The 22,430-nt window shown below is 42.3% G+C and overlaps 1 protein-coding gene across 13 annotated transcripts in view; it reads right to left on the bottom strand.

The window, feature by feature from the left end:
* Positions 1-22,430, bottom strand: part of nrcama (neuronal cell adhesion molecule a) — a 421,555-nt gene that overhangs the window by 177,339 nt on the left and 221,786 nt on the right. For all 13 annotated transcript variants that reach the window (XM_072267965.1, XM_072267972.1, XM_072267976.1 and 10 more), the window contains one exon: positions 22,131-22,250. The gene's annotated coding sequence lies outside the window, so the exon portion shown is untranslated. The remainder of the gene's footprint in view (positions 1-22,130; positions 22,251-22,430) is intronic.

The raw sequence follows: 22,430 nt of genomic DNA on the forward strand, positions 1-22,430 counted from the left end.
AGACCAGAACTGCATGCAGTACTCCAGGTGCTGCCTCACCAGTAGCCTGTATAGTTGCAGCATAACCTCCCTGCTCTTAAATTCAATCCCTTTAGCAATGAAGGCCAACATCCCTCTTCCCCCGATATTAAATTACAAATTGTCTGCATGGATGCCCATCTCAGCTGGTCCTATTTGCTTGCATTTGGCCCATATCCCTTGAAACCTCTTCCATCTATGTACCTGTCCAAATGCCTTTTAAATTTTTTTGTACCATGTTCAAGTGCTTACTCTGACAGCTAGTTCCTCATACACATCTGCATGAAGATGATGCCAATCAGGTTCTATTTAAATCTTTCACCTCTCACCTTAAATCTGTGCCCTGTAGTTTTGGACTAAATTTCCCTGGGGAAAAAAAATTGTGCATGCATCCCATCGATACCCCTAATCAATTTCATAAGAGTGTATGTAGACACAGGCCCTTTAGGACTACCTCATCCATGCCAAGATTTTATAGTCTCCTACGCATGAAGAAATTATCCTATCCTGTCCAACCTCTCCCTAGAACTTAGGCCCTCAAGTCCTGGCAACATAAATCTTCTTTACATTCTTTCCAACATAATGACATCTTCCCTACAACAGGGTGACCAAAACTATACACAATATTGCAGATGCAGCCTTGCCAACATTGTGTGCAACTATAAAATAACATACCAACTCCTATACTCAGTGCCCTGGCTGATGACAGCTACCGTGCAAAATGCATTGTCTACCACCCTGTCTTCCTGTGACAGAGTTTCAGGGAGCTATGTATTTGTACCCTCAGTTGCACAAACTCCCCGGGGCTCTACCATTCATTGTGTAAGTCTTACCTTAGTCTGACTTCACAAATGCAACACTAATCTAGACTGAATGCTATTCGCCATTCCTCAACCATCCCCTTTTGAAAATCTCCTTCATTGTCTACAATATCTCCTATTTTACTGTTGTCTGTGGACTTACAAAGCCTTGTATATTCTTATTCAAATCATTTGAACAAATCTGATAATTCCCTCAGGAAGAATCACATGAAGGCAAGCAATTATACTGTGAGCAGTTAAGGCAACAATTTTGCATCAAATTAGACATACAGTCATTATTGTGAAGATTATTGTAGAGCATTGATGAATACTGATCACAAAGTATTACAGACAGCAAGATTGGTACAATTTACAGAACAGTAATTCACTTAGTGTTTCCGTAAAAGTTTCAAGAAGCTTGGGACTGTGGACAAGAAAGGACCCTACCTGACAGCACTCTATCCACCAATATAAACTATTTTCTCTGTTGAGCACACTGTTGTTCCCTCTACAACTGACACTCTGGGGCTGTTAAAACACAACCTACAAAACCCACTGCAGCAAACTTGCCAAAGCTTAATACCGCGGTGCAAAAGAAAACTCAGGTCAAAATGCAGTCAGGTTTCACCACCCATGCAAGAAACGATGCAACACAATGCCAGTTCTTATCCTGAGTCATCTCTTCAAGTTAATCCAATATACAGGAAAAAGGAACCGATTTGGAAATTAATGGTGTTGAGTTTCTGGGAAGGGTTGGTTATTGAAACTCAGTACTAGTGGGAACGAGCAGAAGAGGAGAAACAAGTCTCCACTCCCAGTACAGTAATCCCACCATTCTTTTCCAACACTGCTTATTAACTCTGGTGCTGCTGCTCTGTCCATAACTGAACATCACAGTCGGCGCGGTGGAATACTAGTACAGTACAAATGTATCAGGTCCATCATCTCGAGGGCAAAGCTACCTACTAGCGATGTTTGCTTATGTTGAGAAACCCCAGCAGGGTAAGATACCTGACTTTGTCAGAAAAGTGCATGCTTCGCCGTGACCCTTGCCACATGTGAACAGCTTATCTCGTTGTCCAAAATTGAGGACAAGAGAAGGTTCCTTGGATAACATACTTGATGGCACCTCCTGTGAATGAGACCACAATTAGATGGCAGAACAGACTTGAAGGGGCAAAACGATCTGCTCCAGAATCCACAAGAGGTAATCACGAAAGAAAAGGACAGAATCCTCTTTCACTAGTCACACAGTGGCATAGTTAACGTAGGGACTACCTCGCGGCTCAGTCACCTGGGTCCAACACCACTCTGCTCCCTTCCCATAACAGCTTTCTCTATACTGTCATTAACAATCTAATACAAACTTACTTTTAAGTCAATAAGCACCGACAATTGGTGTCGTCCACTATGGATTTAACTATAGGCAATACTGACCATCGTTCTCCTTTCAACATGTTTTGAGATGTGCTAGCATTTACATGCAGGTTTGTTTTGTTGAAAAGGTTATCAGTTGATTAAGAGTCACAAAGGGGTGAGATTGCTGCAAAACATGAGAACTAATATAAATGAAATGTTATATGCCGGTGTTTAGTTCTGAGCATGGCATTATTGTGGGTTTTCTTAAGGTGCTTTTCCTCTCCTGTCCCAAAGATGTGTGGGTTGATAAGTTAACAGTGCTGTATCTCACACCTTGCTCAGACAAATAAACCGTTGCTAGCATCCTAGATAGGTAGCAGCATATTTGTTTGCCGAAATCTCTCAATGACAGAAAATGGTTTAAGTCGGCAGACAGAGAGACAGTCAGGCAGACAGTTTACTCTTGGAAGGTCTCACCCCAGTGAAACGGTTCCCTGGTGGGCTTGCTGGAGTGCTTAGAACTGATGGGTAGCCTGCGATCATGGTAGGAAATTTTAAAGAGTCAGGGAGTTTACACATGGGGGCTGTCTCCTTGTAGTTGAAGACCGTGGAGTGAGGAGGAGGAGGGAGTTGATTCTGAGGGGAGAGTGCCAGTCTTCCACCTTTCAACCTCCTTGCATTTTCCCTATTCAAATATAAATAATTCAATCTCCCTTATTTTGGAGTATAAAGATGGACCTTTCGTATCCTATATGACAGAGAAACAGGCCATTTGGCCCATTAAGTCTAGACCAATGCATACAGCATTCCCACCAATTCCAATCCCTGTCCCATTCCCGTCAATTCCTGCTAACCTGATTCTCCCTCCATCTATCTATACAAAGAATAATTAACAACAGCTGGTTAACCTATCAAGCTGCAAAGTGTTGGGACTTGTGGGGCAAACAGAGTATCTGATAGCGAACATACAGACTTCTCACAGACAGCACCCAAGGAAAGGATTAGACCCGGCTCTCTGCGCTTGAGGGAGCAGCTTTGTGCCTTGGTGCAAACCTACTGAGGAAAATCTCTTTGCTTTTTGTTGAAGTAGTCCTAAGATAATGTTCTATAAGATCTGATAGTTTATAAAATTATAGAAGAACATAGTGTAGATAGTCATTCTCTTTTTCCCAGGATGGAAATGTCAAATACTAAAAGACATGAGTTTAATGTGGGGGGGAAATTTAAAGAAGATTTGTAAGGCATCTTCTTGCGTAGGAAGTCTGCAAAGTGCTGCCAAAGGAGTGGGCAATGTTGAAAGAGGTATTTAGACAGATGTATGAACCAGCAGGGAATGGAAGGAATGCAGATCATGTACAAGTAGGTGAGATTAGTTTATATTGGCATCGTCATCAGTGCAGACATGATGGGCCGAAGGGCCTGCTCCTTTGGTTGAAGATGACAGAGCTTGTCAGAGCTTCTTCCTCACAGCTCCAGAGAGACCTGGGTTCAATCTTGACCTCTTATCATCTGCTTGAGGTTTGCAGGTTCTCCCCGTGACTGTGCTGGTTCCCTACCACACGTCAAGGATGAGTGACTTAAACGGCTGCTGTAAATTGCCCCATGGGTGGGTGCATGGTAGAATCTGGGAAATGTGGGAGCATAAAATGGAATCAGATTGGAAGGGTTTGATGGTCAGAATGGTGGGTTGTTTCCTGGCTGTATCTCTGACTTTTTTTTTCACAAACATCTAAGAAGCCTGTTAATGAAGTGTGACCAACAAAAGAAAGGTTGGGCAGCAAATCTCCCATCACAAGGAGGAAGATAAACTACACCACCAGTGGTTCTGATTCTGAGTTCATCACTTCACAGAGTTGTGAATAGGCTCTGGTGGAGTGAAGATAACTGCTGTAAAACTCAACGGGAGCCGACATCACAAAAGATTCAGAAATCACCATCAGACTGGCACCCTATACTTTAATGTAAGAGTGCTTCTACAGCTGTGTAATTTGCAAACAATTTCCAACTCTGGAAATTGTTCATTTTAATTCTTCCTAAGGACCGGCAGGTGTGTCAACTCCTAAACAGAGCACGAGAGACAGAAAGAAAAAGAGAGGGAGAGAGAATGAAGTATGAAGAAAAATGGGGGAGGGAAGAGGGAGACACAGAGAAATGGAGAGAGAGAAATACAGAGAGGAGGGAGGAAAAAGACAGAAATGAAATGAAAGGAAGAGAGACACAGGGAGAAAGCGCAAGAAACAGACAGAGATAGTGAAAAGTAAAGAAAAATGGGGGAGTGGAGACAGATGGGAAGATGGAGAGGGAATTGAAGAGGCAGAGGCAGGTGGAAGTGGAGAGGTAGAGGCAGAGAGAGAGGAAGGTGGAGAGGCAGAGACAGAGGGGGAAGAGTGGTAGGGAGAGGAGGAGGGAGAAGGGGAGGGAGAAGGGGAGGGAGAAGGGGAGGGAGAAGGGGAGGGAGAAGGGGAGGGAGAAGGGGAGGGAGAAGGGGAGGGAGAAGGGGAGGGAGATAAATATCCAGAGGGAAAGGAAGAAGGAGACGTCATGACAAGCATATTTTGAAGGATAAATTGAGGGAGCTATTCTACTTCAACTGAAGAAAAGGGAAATAGAAAAAGGAGACAACAAGGAAGAGAGGTGGAGGAAGCAGAAAAGTGAATGAAAGAGAAACAGAGCAATAAGAGACAAAAAGAATCAGATAAACAGAGGAAAAAGAATAGACACAAGGACAGAGTGAGAGATGGATGGAGACAAAGGAATTGCTGTGGGAATTGAATGTAAATGTAAGCGGCAGGTTATGCTTCAGTTTAATGGGACATTGGTGAGACCACATCTGGAAAGCTGTACTGTTTACTTAACCAAGCCTGAGGTGACTAGGGTTTGGCCTTAATTTTTCTTCGGAATCATTCTCTGCAACTTATTTATTAATTATTCAGGATCAGTGCATCATGTGAGAGGCCAGTATTTATTGTCCATCCCTAATTATGTCAAATTTCCCTTGAGAAGGTGGTGACAGCCAGGTCATTTCAGAGGGCACTTTCAAGAAAAAAACCGCATGAGACATCTGAAGTCACAAATAGACCAAACCAGATGAGGTTAGTCGATTTTTCCACACTGAAGTGTATTCGTGTTGGGGAAATTCCAGTGGCTCTTACGTCCACTGCTAAAGCTGTTGTTGTCACAATTTTCAAGAGGCTCCATTTGACCCAACAGCCGGCATCCTTTAGGAGCAGATTGGTCTAGGTTGTGTGGAAATGCCTTTCCAAATCTGACTCCCAAAAGGGCTCAGTTCCAATTTTGAGATGGTAACCTGATAATCTGGTTTCTCCACCAGAGAAATGGCTCAATATTTGTACCCAATGGAGCACTGTCACAAGAAAGCAGCATCCATTGTCAAGGATCCCCACACCAACCAGACCATGCTCGATTCTCACAGCTGCATTTGGGAATGAGGTACAGGAGCCTCAGGTCCCACACCACCGGATTCAGGAAGTTATTACCCCTCAACCATCAGGCTCCTGAACCTGAGCGGATGACTTCACTCATTCTAACACTGAACTGATTCCACAATTTATGGACTCACTTTCAAGGACTCTACAACTCATGTTCTCCATATTATTTATTTATTTATTCGTTCATCTGACTGTTATTTATTTATTTATTGTCTTTACACGATTTGTCAGTTTTTGCACATTGGTTGGTTGTGCGTTGTTTTTCATAGATTCTATTGTGTTTTTTTTTACAGGTTGAGTACCCTTTATCTGAAATTCAAAATCTGAAAACCTCCGAAGCCCAACATTTTTTTGATTGCTGAAATGATGTCAAAAAATAGAAAATTCCACAAGGCAATGCACAGGATTGACGTAACACAGACAGTTCTTAGAAGTGACCTCACCTATGTAGACATATGTAAAGAAGAGAAGATAGTGAAAAATAGAAAAACACTGCATAAAGCAAAAAATGAAGATCTCAATCATGTATTGAAAGAGTGGATTCATCAGCGTCAGAATGAGTGTACGCTGCTTAACAGTATGCTGACCATATAACCACATAACAATTACAGCACGGAAACAGGCCATCTCGGCCATTCTAGTCCGTGCCGGACTCTTACTCTCACCTAGTCCCACCGACCTGCATTCAGCCCATAACCTTCCATTCCTTTCCTGTCCATATATCTAACCAATTTAACTTTAAACGACAACATTGAACCTGCCTCAACCACTTTTGCTGGAAGCTCGTTCCACACAGCTACCACTCTCTGATTAAAGAAGTTCCCCCTCATATTACCCCTAAACTTTTGTCCTTTAACTCTCAACTCATGTCCTCTTGTTTGAAACTTCCTCACTCTCAATGGAAAAAGCCTATCCATGTCAACTCTATCTATCCCCCTCATAATTTTAAACACCTCTATGAAGTCCCCCCTCAACCTTCTATGCTCCAAAGAATAAAGACCTAACTTGTTCAACCTTTCTCTGTAACTTAGGAGATGAAATCCAGACAACATTTTAGTAAACCTCCTCGGTACTCTCTCAATTTTATTGACATCTTTCCTATAATTCGGTGACCAGAACTGTACACAATACTCCAAATTTGGCCTTACCAATGCCCTATACAATTTCAACATTACACCCCAACTCCTATACTCAATGCTCTGATTAATAAAGGCCAGCATACCAAAAGCTTTCTTCACCACCCTATCCACATGAGATTCCACCTTCAGGGAACTATGCACCATTATTCCTAGATCCCTCTGTTCTACAGCATTCTTCAATGCCCTACCATTTACCATGTATGTCCTATTTTGATTAGTCCTACCAAAATGTAGCACCTCACAATTTTCAGCATTAATCTGCCATCTTTCAGCCCACTCTTCTAACTGTCCTAAATCTCTCTGCAAGCTTTGAAAACCAACCTCATCATCCACAACACCACCTATCTTAGTATCATCTGCATACTTACTGATTCAATTTACCACCCCATCATCCAGATCATTAATATATATGACAAACTACATTGGACCCAGTACAGATCCCTGAGGCACACCGCTACACACCGTCCTCCAATCTGACACACAGTTATCCACCACTACTCTCTGGCGTCTCCCATCTAGCCACTGCTGAATCCATTTTACTACCTTCATATTAATGCCTAACGATTGAACCTTCCTAACTAACCTTCCGTGTGGAACCTTGTCAAAGGCCTTACTGAAGTCCATATAGACAACATCCACCACTTTACCCTCATCAACTTTCTTAGGAACCTCATCAAAAAATTCAATAAGATTTGTCAAACATGACCTTCCATGCACAAATCCATGTTGACTGTTCCTAATCAGACCCTGTCTATCCAGATAATTATATATACCATCTCTAAGAATACTTTCCATCAATTTACCCACCACTGACGTCAAATTCACAGGCCGATAATTGCCAGGTTTAATCTTAGAACTCTTTTTAAACAATGGAACCACATGAGCAATACGCCAATCCTCTGGCACCATCCCTGTTTCTAATGACATTTGAAATATTTCTGTCAGAGCCCCTGCTATTTCTACACTAACTTCCCTCAAGGTCCTAGGGAATATCTTGTCCAGACCCGGAGACTTATCCACTTTTATATTCCTTAAAAGCGCCAGTACTTCCTCTTCTTTAATTGTCATACTTTCCATAACTACCCTTCTTGTTTCCTTTACCTTACACAATTCAATATCCTTCTCCTTAGTGAATACTGAAGAAATTGTTCAAAATCTCCCCCATCTTTTGGCTCCGCACATAGCCATCCACTCTGATTCTCCAAGGGACCAATTTTATCCCTCACTATCCTTTTGCCACTAACATAACTGTAGAAACCCTTTGGATTTATTTTCACCTTACTTGCCAAAGCAGCCTCGTATCTTCATTTAGCTTTTCTAATTTCTTTCTTAAGATTCTTTTTACATTCTTTATATTCCTTAAGCACCTCATTAACTCCAAGCTGCCTATATTTATTGAAGATCCGTCTCTCATGAAACAAGCAAAGATCTATCACAAGCCGAAAGCTGGAGGCAGTTGATAATATCCAGCAGGCTGGTTGCAGGAATTTAAGGAAAAGCACGGCAATAAATTTTTAAAGATTTCCGTCTGCTGATCACGAAGCAGCAGAGAAATTCGTTGATGAGTTTGCCAAGTTTGCTGCTGATGAAAATCTAATGCGCTAAACTGCTGGATCGGCACCTATGTGTGATGAACAAGTGTAACATACTGCTTGCCAGTAGCACATAGATTCAGACGGAAACAATGGCAATCACAAACTATCTCATTATATATTCCAAAATCTAAAAAAATCCAAAATCCAAAACACTTCCGGCCTCAGGCATTTCAGATAAGAAGTAGCAAACTTGTACCTATTGTGAATGCCCTCAGGAAAATGAATCTCAGGGTAGTATATGCAGACACTTATGTACTTAGATAATAAAGTTACTTTGATTTGTTTATCTTTATAAACATCCAACGGCATTGCATATATTGAACTTCACTGACTGCAGACACCATAGTAACATGGGCTAATGCAACAACATTAGAACTTGAAAAAGGAGCAGACATTCAGCCCTTCATGCCTACTTTGCCACTGAATAAAAGGTCATGGCTGATACTTCACTTCCAAACTACATTCCTGCACGGACCCCATTTTGTTGATTCCATTAATCTATGAAGACTTATCCATCTCTGCCCTGAATATACTCAGTGACTGAGTCTCCATATCACTCTTGGGTTGTCACAGATGCCCCACTCAGGACAAACATATCTCGGAGTCACAAGGAACTGCAGGTGCTCAAGCAACAAACAATCTACTGGATGAAATGGGCATTTCAAGCAGCATCTAGGGAGCTGAAAGGAATGGTCAGAGAATCACCTTTCTTGTGAGCTCATGTAGAAGAGCACAGCACTGAAGTAAACCCTTCAGCCCACAATGTTGAGTTGAAATATTTCAGCCAATGAAACCCAGTCCCTTCTGCCATCTATTCTCTATAAAAGTATCTATTTAAAAACCTCTTACATGCCTCTGCCATATCTACTTCCACCACCAGCTTGGCAGAGCACAGTAGGTACTCACTGCTCATAGTGGAGGAAAATTGCCCTGCATATCCCCTCTCACCCTATATGCACCCTTTCTAAAATCAAACCTACTAGATAGGGGATGGGATAGGGATTCAATAGTTAGGGGAACAGACAGGAGGTTCTGCGGATGTGAAAGAGGTTCCCAGATGGTACACTGCTTCCCGGGTGCCAGAGTCGGGTGTGTCTCTGATCAGGCCCAAAGTGTTCTAAATGGGAAGGGGGGAGAAGCCAAAAGTTAGGGTACATTTTGGTACCAACAGCCTAGGTAGGAAAAGGATGGTTCTGAATATAGGGAGCTAGGAAGGAAGCTAAAGAGCAGATCCTCGTGGGTAGTAATCTCTAGATTGCTGCCAGTGAAGATAAGATAGATTGATATGGCAGATAAGCGTGTGGCTGAAGAATTGGAAGTAGGGTTTCTGATTTCAGGATCTTTGAGATCTTTTCTGGTGAAGGTATGATCTGTACGGAAGTTACACCTGAGCTCAAGAGGGGCCAATGTTCTTGTGAACAAGGTCTGCTGGAACTGTTGGAAAGAGCTTAAACTAGGCTGGCAGGGATATGGGAACCAGAGTGATAAGTCGAAGGATAGAGCAGTTGGTGTAAAGGCAGACGCAATCTGTAGAGAGACTAATGAGGAAGGATAGGCAATGGATAGGGCACAAATACAGTCAATTGGACGGGTAGAAATGTGTTTCCCTTAATGTGAGAAGTAGCAGGAACAAGTATATGGAACTACTGCATTAAAGCCATTTCAGAGATTTGGCTGTCACAAGACTGGAATGTCTATGGATGTTCCCGGCTTTATATGTTTCAAAAAGGACAGAGAGAAAGTAAAAGAGGTGGGGAAGTGGCATTGCTCATCAGGCATAATATCACAGCTGCAAAAAAAGGATGATGTAATGAAGGAATCATTTACTGAGTCAGTATGGGGAATAGCCAGTAAGAGGAAGGGAGCAATCACTCTAGTATGAGTATTCTATAGGATTTCTCTCCCACCTCCCCAACAGCAGCTGGGACATTGAAGAGCAGCTCAGTGAGCAGATTTTGGCAAAGTGCAAAAATAACAGGGTTGTTGCCATGGATGACTTCAGTTTCCCTGAGATTGGGTGACACATCCTTGACACAAATGTTTAGTTGGGGCTGACACAATCTGTGGACAGGTCAACTAGAGGAGGAGAACTCCTGGATCTAATACTAGGCAGTGAACCTGGGCAGGTGACAGATCTCTCGGTGGATGGGCACTTTACAACTCCCTGACCTTTACAGTACCCTTGGACTGGGATAGGTGCTGACAGGTTCGTTCTCAATCAGTTTGTTCTATTCAGGCAGGGGGAGGGTGATAGGGTGAAGGAACCACGGTTGACAAGAGAAGTGGAGAAGATGTCATAAGGAAGGAGGAAGCAAAGATCAAACAGGGCTCTTGAGGTTATAAGATAGCCAAGATAGAGCTTAAGAAGGGACTTAGGAAAGCTAGAAGGAGACATGTGAAGGTCTTGGCGAATAAGATTAAGGAAAACTGCAAGGTGTTCTACATATATGTGAAGAACAGGAGGGTGACAAGAGCTTATGACTGATCAAGGATTAAAAAAAAAACGTATGTCTGGAGTTGGAGGAGATGGAGGAGGTCCTTAATGAATATATTTTTTCAGTATTCACGAGTGAGAAGGATCTTGATGAATGAGAAGTCAGCATAGAATAGACTAATGTGCTGGAACATGTTGAGGTTTAATAAAGAGGCTTTATAGTAAGTTTTCAATAACTCTAGGATGCATGAGCCCAGATCCAGAAAGGACACATCCCAGATTACTGGAGGAAGCAAGGGAAGAGAATGCTGCGCCATTGGTGATGAACATTGTGTCCTATCTGGCCACAGTAGTACTAGAAGATTAGAGGATGACATATATTACTCCTTTTTTCAAAAAAGGTATTGGGGTAATCCTTGGAATTATAGACCAATGAGTCTTACATCTTAGGGTGACTGGAGGAAAGTAGGGGGATTGTCAGAACCAAGTTTTTTTTTCACACATGCAGTGGTGTGTTTTTGTGTGTGGAATGGTGGTAGAGGCAGATACATTGTGGATATTTAAGAGACTCTTGCAAAGGCACGTGAATGAAAGATATATGAAGAACTAGGTTAAAGGATCAGCACAACATCATAGGCTGAAGGGCCAGTACTGTGATGTATTGTTCTCTGCTCTAATTCCACCTTGGGGAAAAGATACTGGCTGTCTATCTAAGCTGTCTTAATTTTAATTCACAATCTTGTACATTTTATAAAGATCACCTCTTTTTCAACCAAGATGAAGAGACAATAAGACATAAGAACAGAATTTGGCCATTCGGTTCATCGAGTCTGCTCTGTGATTCCATCATGGCTGATTTATAATCCCATTCTCCTATCTTCTCCCTGGGCCCTGAATAATCAAGAACCTTTCAGACTCTGTTTTAAATATTCTCAATGTCTTGGCCTCCACAGCCATCTGTGGCAATGAATTCCACACATTCGCCACTCTTCAGCTAAAGAAATTCCTTCTCATCTCTGTTTTAAGTGGGCATTCCTCTATTCTGGGGCAATTTCCTTTGGTCCTAGACTCACATACTACTGGAAACATTGTCTCCACATCCATTCTATCCAGATCTTTCAACATTCAATAGATTTCAATGCAATCCCCCTCATTCTTCTGAACACCAGCATGAACAGACGCAGAGCTATCAATTGTTCCTTATCTGTTAAATCTTTCATTCCCAGAATTATTCTCATGAACCTCCTCTAGATCCTCTCCAATGCTAGTATATCTTTTCTGAGATGAGTGGTCAAACACTGCTCATAATACTCCAAGTCTGGTCTGACCAATGCCTCAGAATCACATCCTTGCTCTTATACTCTATTGCTCTCGAAATGAATGCTAACATTGCATTTGCCTTCCTTACTACCAACTCAGCCTGCAAGTTAACCATTACAAAATCTACACAAGTACTCCCAAGTCACTTTGAACCTCTGATGTTGAATTTTCTCCACATTTAGAAAATAGTCTACACCTTTATTCCTTCTACCAAAGTGCAAGACCATACACTTCCAGACACTATATTTCATCTACCACTTCTTAGCCCATTCTCCTAATCTGTCTAAATCCTCCTACAGACTCCCTGCTTCCTCAATATTATCTGCCTCTCCACCTATCTTCGCATTGCCCACAAACTTAGCCATGAAGCTATCAATTCTGTCATCGAAATTATTAGCATATTACGTGAAAAGAAGCAGTCCCAAAACCAACTCCTGCAGAACAAGACCAGTCACCGGCAGCCAACCCGAAAAGATGCCCCTTTATTCCCACTCTTTGCCTCCTGCCAGTCAGCCAATCTCCTATCCATGCCAGGAGCTTTCCTGTAATAACTTGGGCTCTTTACTTCTTAAGCAGCCTAATGTGCAGCACCTAGTCAAAGGCCTTCTGAAAATCCAAGTAAACAACAACCATCAACTCTCCTTTGTCTATCTCGCCTGTTATTTCCGCAAAGAATTCCAACGTATTTGTCAGACAAGACTTCCCCTTAAGGAAAGCAAGCTGATTTTGGCCTATTTTATCATATGCCTCCAAGAACCCTGTTAGATCATCCTTAATAATGGACTCTAACTTCTTCCCAACCACTGAAGTCAGGCTAACGGACCTATAATTTCCTTTCTTCTGCCTCCCTCCCTTCTTAAAGAGTGGAGTGTAACTTGCAATTTTCCAGGCCTCAGGAACCATTCCAGAATCCAGTGATTCTTGAAAGAACATTACTAATGCCTCCATGATCTCATTAGTTACCTCATTCAGATCCCTGGGGTGAAGTCTATCTGGTCCTGGTGACTTGTCTACTTTCTCCTTAGTAATAGCAACATTCACTCACTTACTTCTGCCCCCTGACACCTCAAATTTCTGGCATATTGCTAGTGTCTTCCACAGTGAAGACTGACACAAAATACTTAAGTTCATCTGTCACCTTTTATACCCCAATTACTACCCCTCCAGCATCATTTTCCAGCAATCCAATACCCGCTCTTGCCTCTCTTTTCCTCTTTATATACCTGAAAGAAAATACTTTTAGTATCCTTTTTTTTTATATTATTGGCTAGCTTACCCTCATATTTCATCTTTTCTCTTCTAATGGCTTTTGGGTTGCCTTCTGTTGGTTTTTTAAAGCTTCCCAATCTTCTAACTTCTACTAATTTTTGCTATATTATATACCCTTCCTTTTCCTTTTATGCTGTCTTTGACTTCTCTTGTCAGCCACATTTGCTTCACCACCCTTTAAAATATTTCTTCATCTTTGGGATGTATGTATCCAGTAGCTTCTGAATTGCCCCCTTGAAACTCCACCCATTGTTCAGGTTCTGTCATCATCCTTGCTAGTGTCCCCTTCCAATCAACTTTGGCCAGCTCCTCTCTAATGCCTCTATAATTCCCTTTATTTCACTGTAATACTGATACATTTGACTTTATCTTCTCCACCTCAGATTGCAGGGTAAATTCTATCATATTCTGATCACTGCATCTTAAGGGTTCTTTTACCTTAAGCTCCCCAATCAAATCTGGTTCATTATGTAAAACCCAATCTGGAATTGCCTTTCCCCTAGTGGGCTGAACCACAAGCTGCTCTAAAAAGTCATCTCATAGACATTCTACAAATGCCCTCTCTTGGGATCCAGCACCCACTTGGTTTTTCCAACCGACATGCATTTTGAAATCCTCCATCACTATTGCAACATTGCCCTTTTACCATGCCTTTTCTACCTCCCATTGTAAATTTTATCCCGCATCTTGGCTACTGTTTGAAGGTCTATATATAAATCCCATCAGGGTCTTTTTTACCCTTGCAGTTTCTTAACTCTACCCACAAGGATTCTACATCTTCCAATCCTATGTCACTTCTTTCTAAAGATTTGGTTTCATTTTTTACCAAATGAGCCACCCCACACCCTTTGCCTATCTACCTGTCCTTTGGATACAATGTGTATCCTTGGATATTAAGCTCCCAACTATGAGCTTTCAGCCACAACTCAGTGCTCAGTGACAAAGTTCAGGTCCACCCTGTTTAACCCCTCTGGACACAGAAAGTAGGCAAATGGAGTCCTGTCCAACTGTATAATGACTTGAAGTAATTTGTTCTGTGAAACACTTTGAAATGCATGAAGCACAATACAAATGCAAGATATAAAAGTAATTTTAAGGTCATTAAAATTACATGTCCTGTCGCACCAGCATAATTATTGCCTCAGTACTGACTTCACGCCAGGGCTTGCCAAGACAGAAGAATCTTTCACACAGCCTCAAATTGCTGAAAATGCAGCAGCACAAAATGGAATGACTAAAGCACTGCAGCCACATTGCGCAGGAAAACAAAGCTGCACATAGCCGACTCATTCCTTTTGTGTGGGAACAATTAAATAGAATCAGCTCTAAATACAGCCGTCTGCGTGCGTTCCTATTTAGTTTTTCCAACATTGTCAGAGTTCAATGCCTGACCCACCTCTTTGGACCTAGCCAACCCTGCTTTTTCAGGGATTAGGGTTCTGGAAGTCCGACAATGTCAGCAGAGAGCCGGTCAGTCAGGCACAATAGGGTTGGTATCATTGTGCTGGAGCATTCACAATGCAAGCGGGAGAGATCCACCAATTACCCAACAATTGGAGATCAGCATCTCATGATGAGTCTCTTGATGCCTCTGATTAAAGAAAGCATTGCCCTCTTTTTTTTGGCCTTATTGCTGTAATTGTCATTCCAGATTAACCAGCAGAACTTTCCCCTTTATAAACTACAGTCATGGCCCACATTAGCTGGAGTACTTAAGGGACTACTCAGCCTAATGCCTAAACTAGACAGCCTAATGCATTCAGAAGATGCTAATGTGGAATTATTCAAATCATAAGCACAAGAGATGCTGCAGACGCAGGAAATCCAAAGGAACAAACACAAAATGCTGGAAGAACTCTGCAGGTCAGGCAGCATTTCAGCCTGACACGTCGACTGTTCATTCTTCTCTGTTGATGCTGCCTGACCTGCTGAGCTCCACCAACATTTTGTGAAAATTCAAATCAACTCACTACACTTTAATCCACAAAGTTTCTTGTGGATTACTTTTTTCCCCAAGGAACAGTCCTAACCCAACAAAGCAAATGGTTCTGCATACATTTTGTTTTAAAAAGCATGAATAAACTGCAGAATCAGAATTAGGTTTAATATCACACTGGCACATGTCATGAAAGTTGTTAACTTTGCAGCAGCAGTTCAATGCAATAATTGACAAATATAGAAAAAATGAATTACAATAAGAATATATATGTATATTAAATAGTTAAATTAAAATAAGTAATACAAAAACATAAGTTAAAAAAACACATGAATTCTGAAATGAAAGTAGAAAATGATGGAAACACTTAGCTGTTTCAGGCAGCATCTGTGAAGAGCAAAAGAGAGTTAACAATTCAGGAGCAGGACCCTTCATTAGGATTGAGGAAACTTAGAAAACAAACATGCTTAAGTTGCAGGGAAGGGAAAGGATGGAGAGAATGTCTGGGATTAGACGGACGTCAAGGGAGATAAAATCGCATTGGTGTTAGTGGTATTGGCTGAGAGGATGGCAAAAGGTTGTTAGTCAGAGCTAATCAAACCAGATGAGATACAAAGAAAGGGAGTCAAATGTAAACAAAGATAGAGAAAGAAAACAGAAGAAAAATTGTGAGGTACAAAACACTAAAGAAGCGAAACACTGCAAACGTTGGAAATTCTCTATGAGGTACAGTCTAGGGAAGAACCATTCATTATTTCATTGCATGTAGTTTGATCAGCGTGGATACTTTTACAAGAAAGGGCTACGCAGGAGGGAAAGGTTCTTATGGAATAGGTTTGTATCAGTCGGCACAACATCGTGGGCTGAAGGACCCACAGTGTGCTGTAGTGTTCCATCTTCAAAGTGCTCAAACAGAGCAAAGGGAAAATGTGTCCTTTAATGTTCCCATGACGTTTCCTATTATTAACAGGATATTTACAACAGAGATTAATGTTCATTGTCTCGAGGCCTCAGCACGATCAGAGAGCGTTTGTAACTGTGGCCTGCAGAATAAATGCACAGAAGTTCGATGGTACAATAAATAGAACCATGCACTGACAGAGCTCCATTGTGGTTGAAATTCTGCCCCACGGGCATGAATATAACCCGGGGTGCCACTAAACTGAAATAACTGAGGTCAGAGATGTAGAAAAACCCTTGGCTTTCACAATCTTCAGAACCACAAAAACCTACCCAGAAATTATTCTGACCAAACACATGATGTCCTAGCACAGCTCATTTAAGGAGAGGGGCTTTGCTGACCAAAACACCTCTGTGGCCACACTTACCGGAGACAGGCTTTAGTTAACTAAAATGTCCATGTGCTGCACTCACTGGGAATTAATGAGAGGAGCTTTAGTTAACTAAACCATCTATGTGGCAATACTCACTGGGGTTTGCAAACTACGCATGATGCCTTATATTGGTCTCATTGCTCAGCGCTCTTGTCACTGAATTGCAAGGTCATGGATTCAGTCCCTGCCTAATGATCAAAACATTTTCCTCAATCAAAACAGAAAATAGATTATCCAATCATGACCATATTGCTACTTGAAGGATCTTGTGTACACATCAGTTCCCATTTTCCTTCATTACAGCAGATCCGAATTTCTTCATTGGCATAAACTACTTTTGAATGTTGTGAAATATGTTTAATAACAACAATATGGAGAGACACAGGGGACAGCAGGTGCTGAAATCTGGAGCAAAAATAAATGCTGAAGGAACTCAACAGGTTAGTCAGCATCTGTGGAGGGAAAGGGATAGCTGACATTTTGAGACAAGACCCTTCTTCTGGATTGAAAGATTACAGCCAGTATAAAGAGAGGGGAAAAGGCAAGTTCCTTATCCCAGTCTAACAAGGCATCCGTCTGGGTAGCCTCCAACACGATGGCATGAATTCCGTCTGGGTAGCCTCCAACCTGATGGCATGAACATTAACTTCTCTAACTTCCGTTCATACCCCACCTCCCCCTCGTACCCCATTCGTTATTTATTTATATACACACACATTCTGTCTCTCTCTCTCTCCTTTTTCTTCCTCTGTCCCTCTGACTATACCCCTTGCCCATCCTCTGGGTTTTTTTCCCCCCTCCCCCTTTTCCTTCTCCCTGGGCCTCCTGTCCCATGATCCTCTCATATCCCTTTTGCCAATCACTTGTCTAGCTCTGGGCTTCATCCCTCCTCCTCCTGTCTTCTCCTATCATTTTGGATCTCCCCCTCTCCCTCCCACTTTCAAATCTCTTACTAGCTAATCCTTCAGTTAGTCCTGATGAAGGGTCTCGGCCCGAAACGTCGACTGTACCTCTTCCTAGAGATACTGCCTGGCCTGCTGTGTTCACCAGCAACTTTGATGTGTGTTGCTTGAATTTCCAGCATCTGCAGAATTCCTCATGTTTACGATTTCAAATTCTCATCAATATTCACACCTTTACATTCCTCTGGGGAAAAAAAACATTTCTCCAATTTTGTCCTCTTTTGCATCAGGATATCCATTGCCCCTCCAATGGTAGCTAGCTTTTCAGGAATTCCCTTCCAAAACTTTCCCATTTCTCCATCGTCCTTTAATTCACACCCCAGCACATAACTCCTTGACCACTTGCTTCAATATCTGCTTATCGGCTTTGCTCTTAGATTTAGCTTGATTGGACTCCTGTGGTGCATGTTGGAAAGTTCTGCTGAAGTTGAGGCTTGAAGGGTTTAGGACAGTTGCCAGTCATTGCCAGAATGGTAGCTTGGCTCCAGTTATCAGCGACCTAACAAAAGCACGATGCAGGTCAGTCATGTGTTTTGTGCCCTGATTGTTCGACGGTACCTCTTTACTGAAGAGACTTGGATGATGGATGCAAGCGGGAAAAGTGTCTGGCTCAACTTCAAACTGCACTTCAAATCCCGAGATCTTTTTATGTAAATAAAAGCTTGGCTTGTTCAGCTGCCCCTCGTGCATTCCTTTACATAAAGTAAAGGGATGAATGGCACTAAAGGAAGGAAGGACATTAAGTGCTGCACACCATTGTGCACCAGTTAGACATGGTACTGCAGACAGACACACAAAGTGGCACTGTCAGCTACATACCACTTGAAACTCCTCGTTAACAAGCACCAGTAAGTGGCAGCACTTTAATCAAGTAATCGTCATTGTGACTGAGGAAGTTGCATTGTGACACACAAATGTTTGTATGCTCGGGTTTATTTGCCAAGAATGGAACGTTCCCTGAGATAAATACCACAAAACTGCAAGGAAGAGACATCCTTGTCCATCGCTTGTCTGCAGTGCGAGTATTCAGATAGGGCATACCATCTGTGCCTCGGGTCACATCACATCAGCCATTCGAAGCCCTCAAGGTTCTTTTTCAAGTTTCTGTCCTATATGTGTGCCTGACTTATTAGTTAGGGTCTTGAATACGATCAGGGGCCAAACTAATCCATTACTGACCCAGCCAGATACACCAACGGCCCTCTAATTTACTGAGCCTGTCTGTAATGCCACAGGAAATGCCCTACTCAGCTTCTCACCATCCAACTCAAAAATCTCCATCTTACTGGGAGAACTCCTCAAGCCCCAATTCCCAATGAGGAACATATTCCAGATTGAGACTTCACTACCGCACTCTCACCTCTGGGGTGGCACAGCGGTAACGCCAATAGAGCTGCTGCCATAACAGATCAAACTACCTGGGTTTGATCCTGATCTCCCATGAGGCTCCTAGGGATGGCCTTTATTTTCCCAAGGACAGGTCGGAATGTTAACCAGTCTCTGGAAATTGCCCTGGATGGGTGTGAGTGGTAGAATCCAAGGTAAATGATAAGGAAAGTGGGTAGCGTAGACAGGAATAGTGCTGATGCCTGCCAGTCAGCGTCAAACCTTGTGCTCCAGGACACACACAGGATGAGGTAAAAACAAAAATGCTGTCTGCTCTCTTCAGGTTACCATTTAAAGACGGGCATGGCCAAAATTTATCTTTCAAACAACATCACCGTTAGGGTTAGCCATGATATTTATCCCATTGAAATGTGTAGTTACTTAACTTCTGAGAGAGGCAGAGCTCTGAAATACAGAGGAGTGTCCGAGCATGTTTTGTTAAGGACCGGTCTGCAGCTACAGCAAGTAATTTAGAAAACAAAAAGTTATAATTTACTGACTGGAGAACTGAATACAAAAGCATTGGGGATATGCTACACTTACGTAGGGCATATCTGCAGATAAAGTACTGAAATGGTCTCACAGAGTCATAACGAGTGATAATTGCCCTTTGGCCTAACTGGCCCATACTCACCAAGATTTCCATCTAAGCTAGCCCTATTTGTACATGTTTGGCCCATGTACCTCAAAACCTTTCCTGTCCTTGTACCTGTCTTTTAACCGCTGTTAATGTATGTGCTTTAGCCGCTTCCTCTGGCAACTCAGTCTATATACTGACCACCCTTTGGGTGAAAAAATTGCCCATCCATTTCTGTTTCTGTATTCCTCCTCTCACCCCAAGTCCAGTTTTTGATTCCTCAACCCTGAGAAAAAAGATTGTTTGCATAAACCTCGTGATTTTATATATCTCTTGTGCTCTCATAAAGGCCTAACCTATTCAATCTCTCTCCACAACTTAGTCCCTCAACTCCTCGTAAATCTCCTCTGCACTCTTTCCAGCTTAATGGCATCTTCTACAGTTAAGTGACATCCTTATTTAAGGAAGATAATGCTTTGGAAAGTCTAATAAAGGTTTATTGGACTAATATTTGGACCCAAGAGGGTTGTCTTATGAGGAAAAGATAGACAAATGAGGCTTGTAGCTACCTTAGATTTCAGAATAAAAACGAAAGAGGACTTGATTGAACCATACAAAATCCTGAAGGGTTTGACAGGGTGAATGAGGAGAAAACATTTCATTCTGTGGGAGAACCTGAAGCTGGGGTTCAAACTAAAGGCTTGTGCAATTAAGAAAGAAATTAGGCAGTTTTTTTTTACTCAGGGGCTCATGAGTCTTTGGAATTTGCTTCCTCAAAGGTGATGGAAGCAGAATTTTTGAAATATATTTAAGGCAGAGGTTTTATCGGTATTTGACAAATTGGGGTGGAGATGAAAAAAGCTATTGGGAAGAGGCAAGAATGCAGAGAGAAAGTTACAATTAAATTGGCTGCAATCTTATTAAATGGTGGAACAGGTCTGAGGGATTCCTGTTCTGAATTTGTGTTTTTGAATGGAAATACAAGAGATGTTTGAATCTGGAACAACGCAACATGTGCTGAAGGAACTCAAGAGTGTCGAGCAGCAACAGTAGGGCAAGAGAATTGTCTGGCTGCCCATATTTTTACATAAGAATGGTGATTAAGTTTCACAGTCACTTCACTGTTTGGAAGATCCTGTGCCCACCCACTGTGGACTTACATCCATTTTCCTCTCCGCAACAGTATCCCGTGATCTGGCTGGCACTTCGAAAGGAAGCCATGTGCTCCCCTTCCAGGGCCATCTCCGATCCCCTGCCATGTACTCAATGCATGTTGGCAACCTTTGCCTACATAAGTATCGCCCTCTGAAAACACTTCAAATTCCTGCTATCTGCATTCCTTATTGCAAGCCCTTACTAGGCCGGGGTTTGCTTTCAGAAGACTGTGGCACGACTGAATTACCATGTCGGGATATCAATACTTTAAATATTTAAAGCTCAGCATGATATGCTGCACGGAAGATAACAGATTCCACTTGCTTTCACTGACAAGAACAAGCTTACTGTAGTCACTGAAAATAGTCTTTGTTAAGCGTGGAATAGACTGTGGATCTTTAATGAATGGATGCTCAGTGAAAATAAATCAACAGTTCAGCCACTGCCTTGTCTGCCATGCACCTTCAACACAATAGCAGGCTCAGTTCATGCCGAGTTAGACTGTCCCTTATGAAAAATACCAACAGGACAATGTATTGCTCTCAGATTCACCAATCTGGGCGAGGAAGGCAGGGTTCAGACTTCTCGTTGATGTCCTCTCTGGGTTTCTTTTGCTTCCCCACTGATGTAATGGGGACCTCCTTTGGCAAGGGGATTATTTATGCCTGCAGTTAGCAGCCTTGAGAAGTGATCAGCAACAGAGAGTCTTCTTGGAGTTGTTGGTGGTGTGGAAGAGTGTTTCAGTAATTTGATCCAGGAGGAGTGCAGGTTAAGGGACATGGTTGCTGTTCCGGACATGGATTTTCTCCACAGCTGAACAGTCTGCTGATAGCCAATGGTGAACAGATTAGATGAGACTTCAGGGAAAAACATGGTGCCTGTACAGGATTATTGGGAGATGGATGAAATGTGTCGAACAGGATGGAATTGTGAAAGAGAGAGAACGGAACAACTCAATGCTAATCGAAAGTAGTGGAACTCAACAACTCTGGTCAATGTGGAGGCTTCTGAATGGCATCACATAATTGACATCATTTGTAACCGTTTATTTATAACGTGGTCCAATCACGAGCATTTTGCTCTTTCACAAACTCCATTCAAAAGACTGATGTGTTCTAGCTTACACAAGTCAAACTGGTGCCACCCTTCCCTTCTCAACATGAACCACTGCCTTCAGCGAGGGCAGATCTCATTCAGGGATCCCAAGCCCTTGAGCAACACACAGATGTTCAAAAGAGAACAGCTGTTGACTGCAGATAGGCCACAGTCAATCATGGGGCTGAATGAGGATGGGTTGTCTTTATCTGCTGTCGCCAAGCACATTTTGATATGATAATAACCTCACACATTAGGCAAGTTGATTTGAATGACCATGTAAATATACAAATCTTTCTTACCAGATGGTGAGCTTGCTTCTCTTCTCTTGGTCTCCCTGGATCCTGGAAGCAGCTTCAGCTCGATATCTGTGCTCAACAGGGCTCCATCAATCAAGCAAATTCATTTCAAGGTGCCCAATTCTGGAAAAGAAAAAGAAAACTGACCTTTAGCTGTTTGTTTGTCTTTTGGCAACAGGATCCTGAGGCTGAATGGCAGGGCTAGCCACTTTTACCTGCACTGTACAGCAAGGATGGCAGCGGGCACAGTAAGGACTAGGGAATTAGTTCGTTCTACCCACCCAAAAGCCTTACGTATGAGAA

This window comes from Mobula birostris, chromosome 9 (assembly GCF_030028105.1).
Source record: "Mobula birostris isolate sMobBir1 chromosome 9, sMobBir1.hap1, whole genome shotgun sequence".
Taxonomy (NCBI): domain Eukaryota; kingdom Metazoa; phylum Chordata; class Chondrichthyes; order Myliobatiformes; family Myliobatidae; genus Mobula; species Mobula birostris.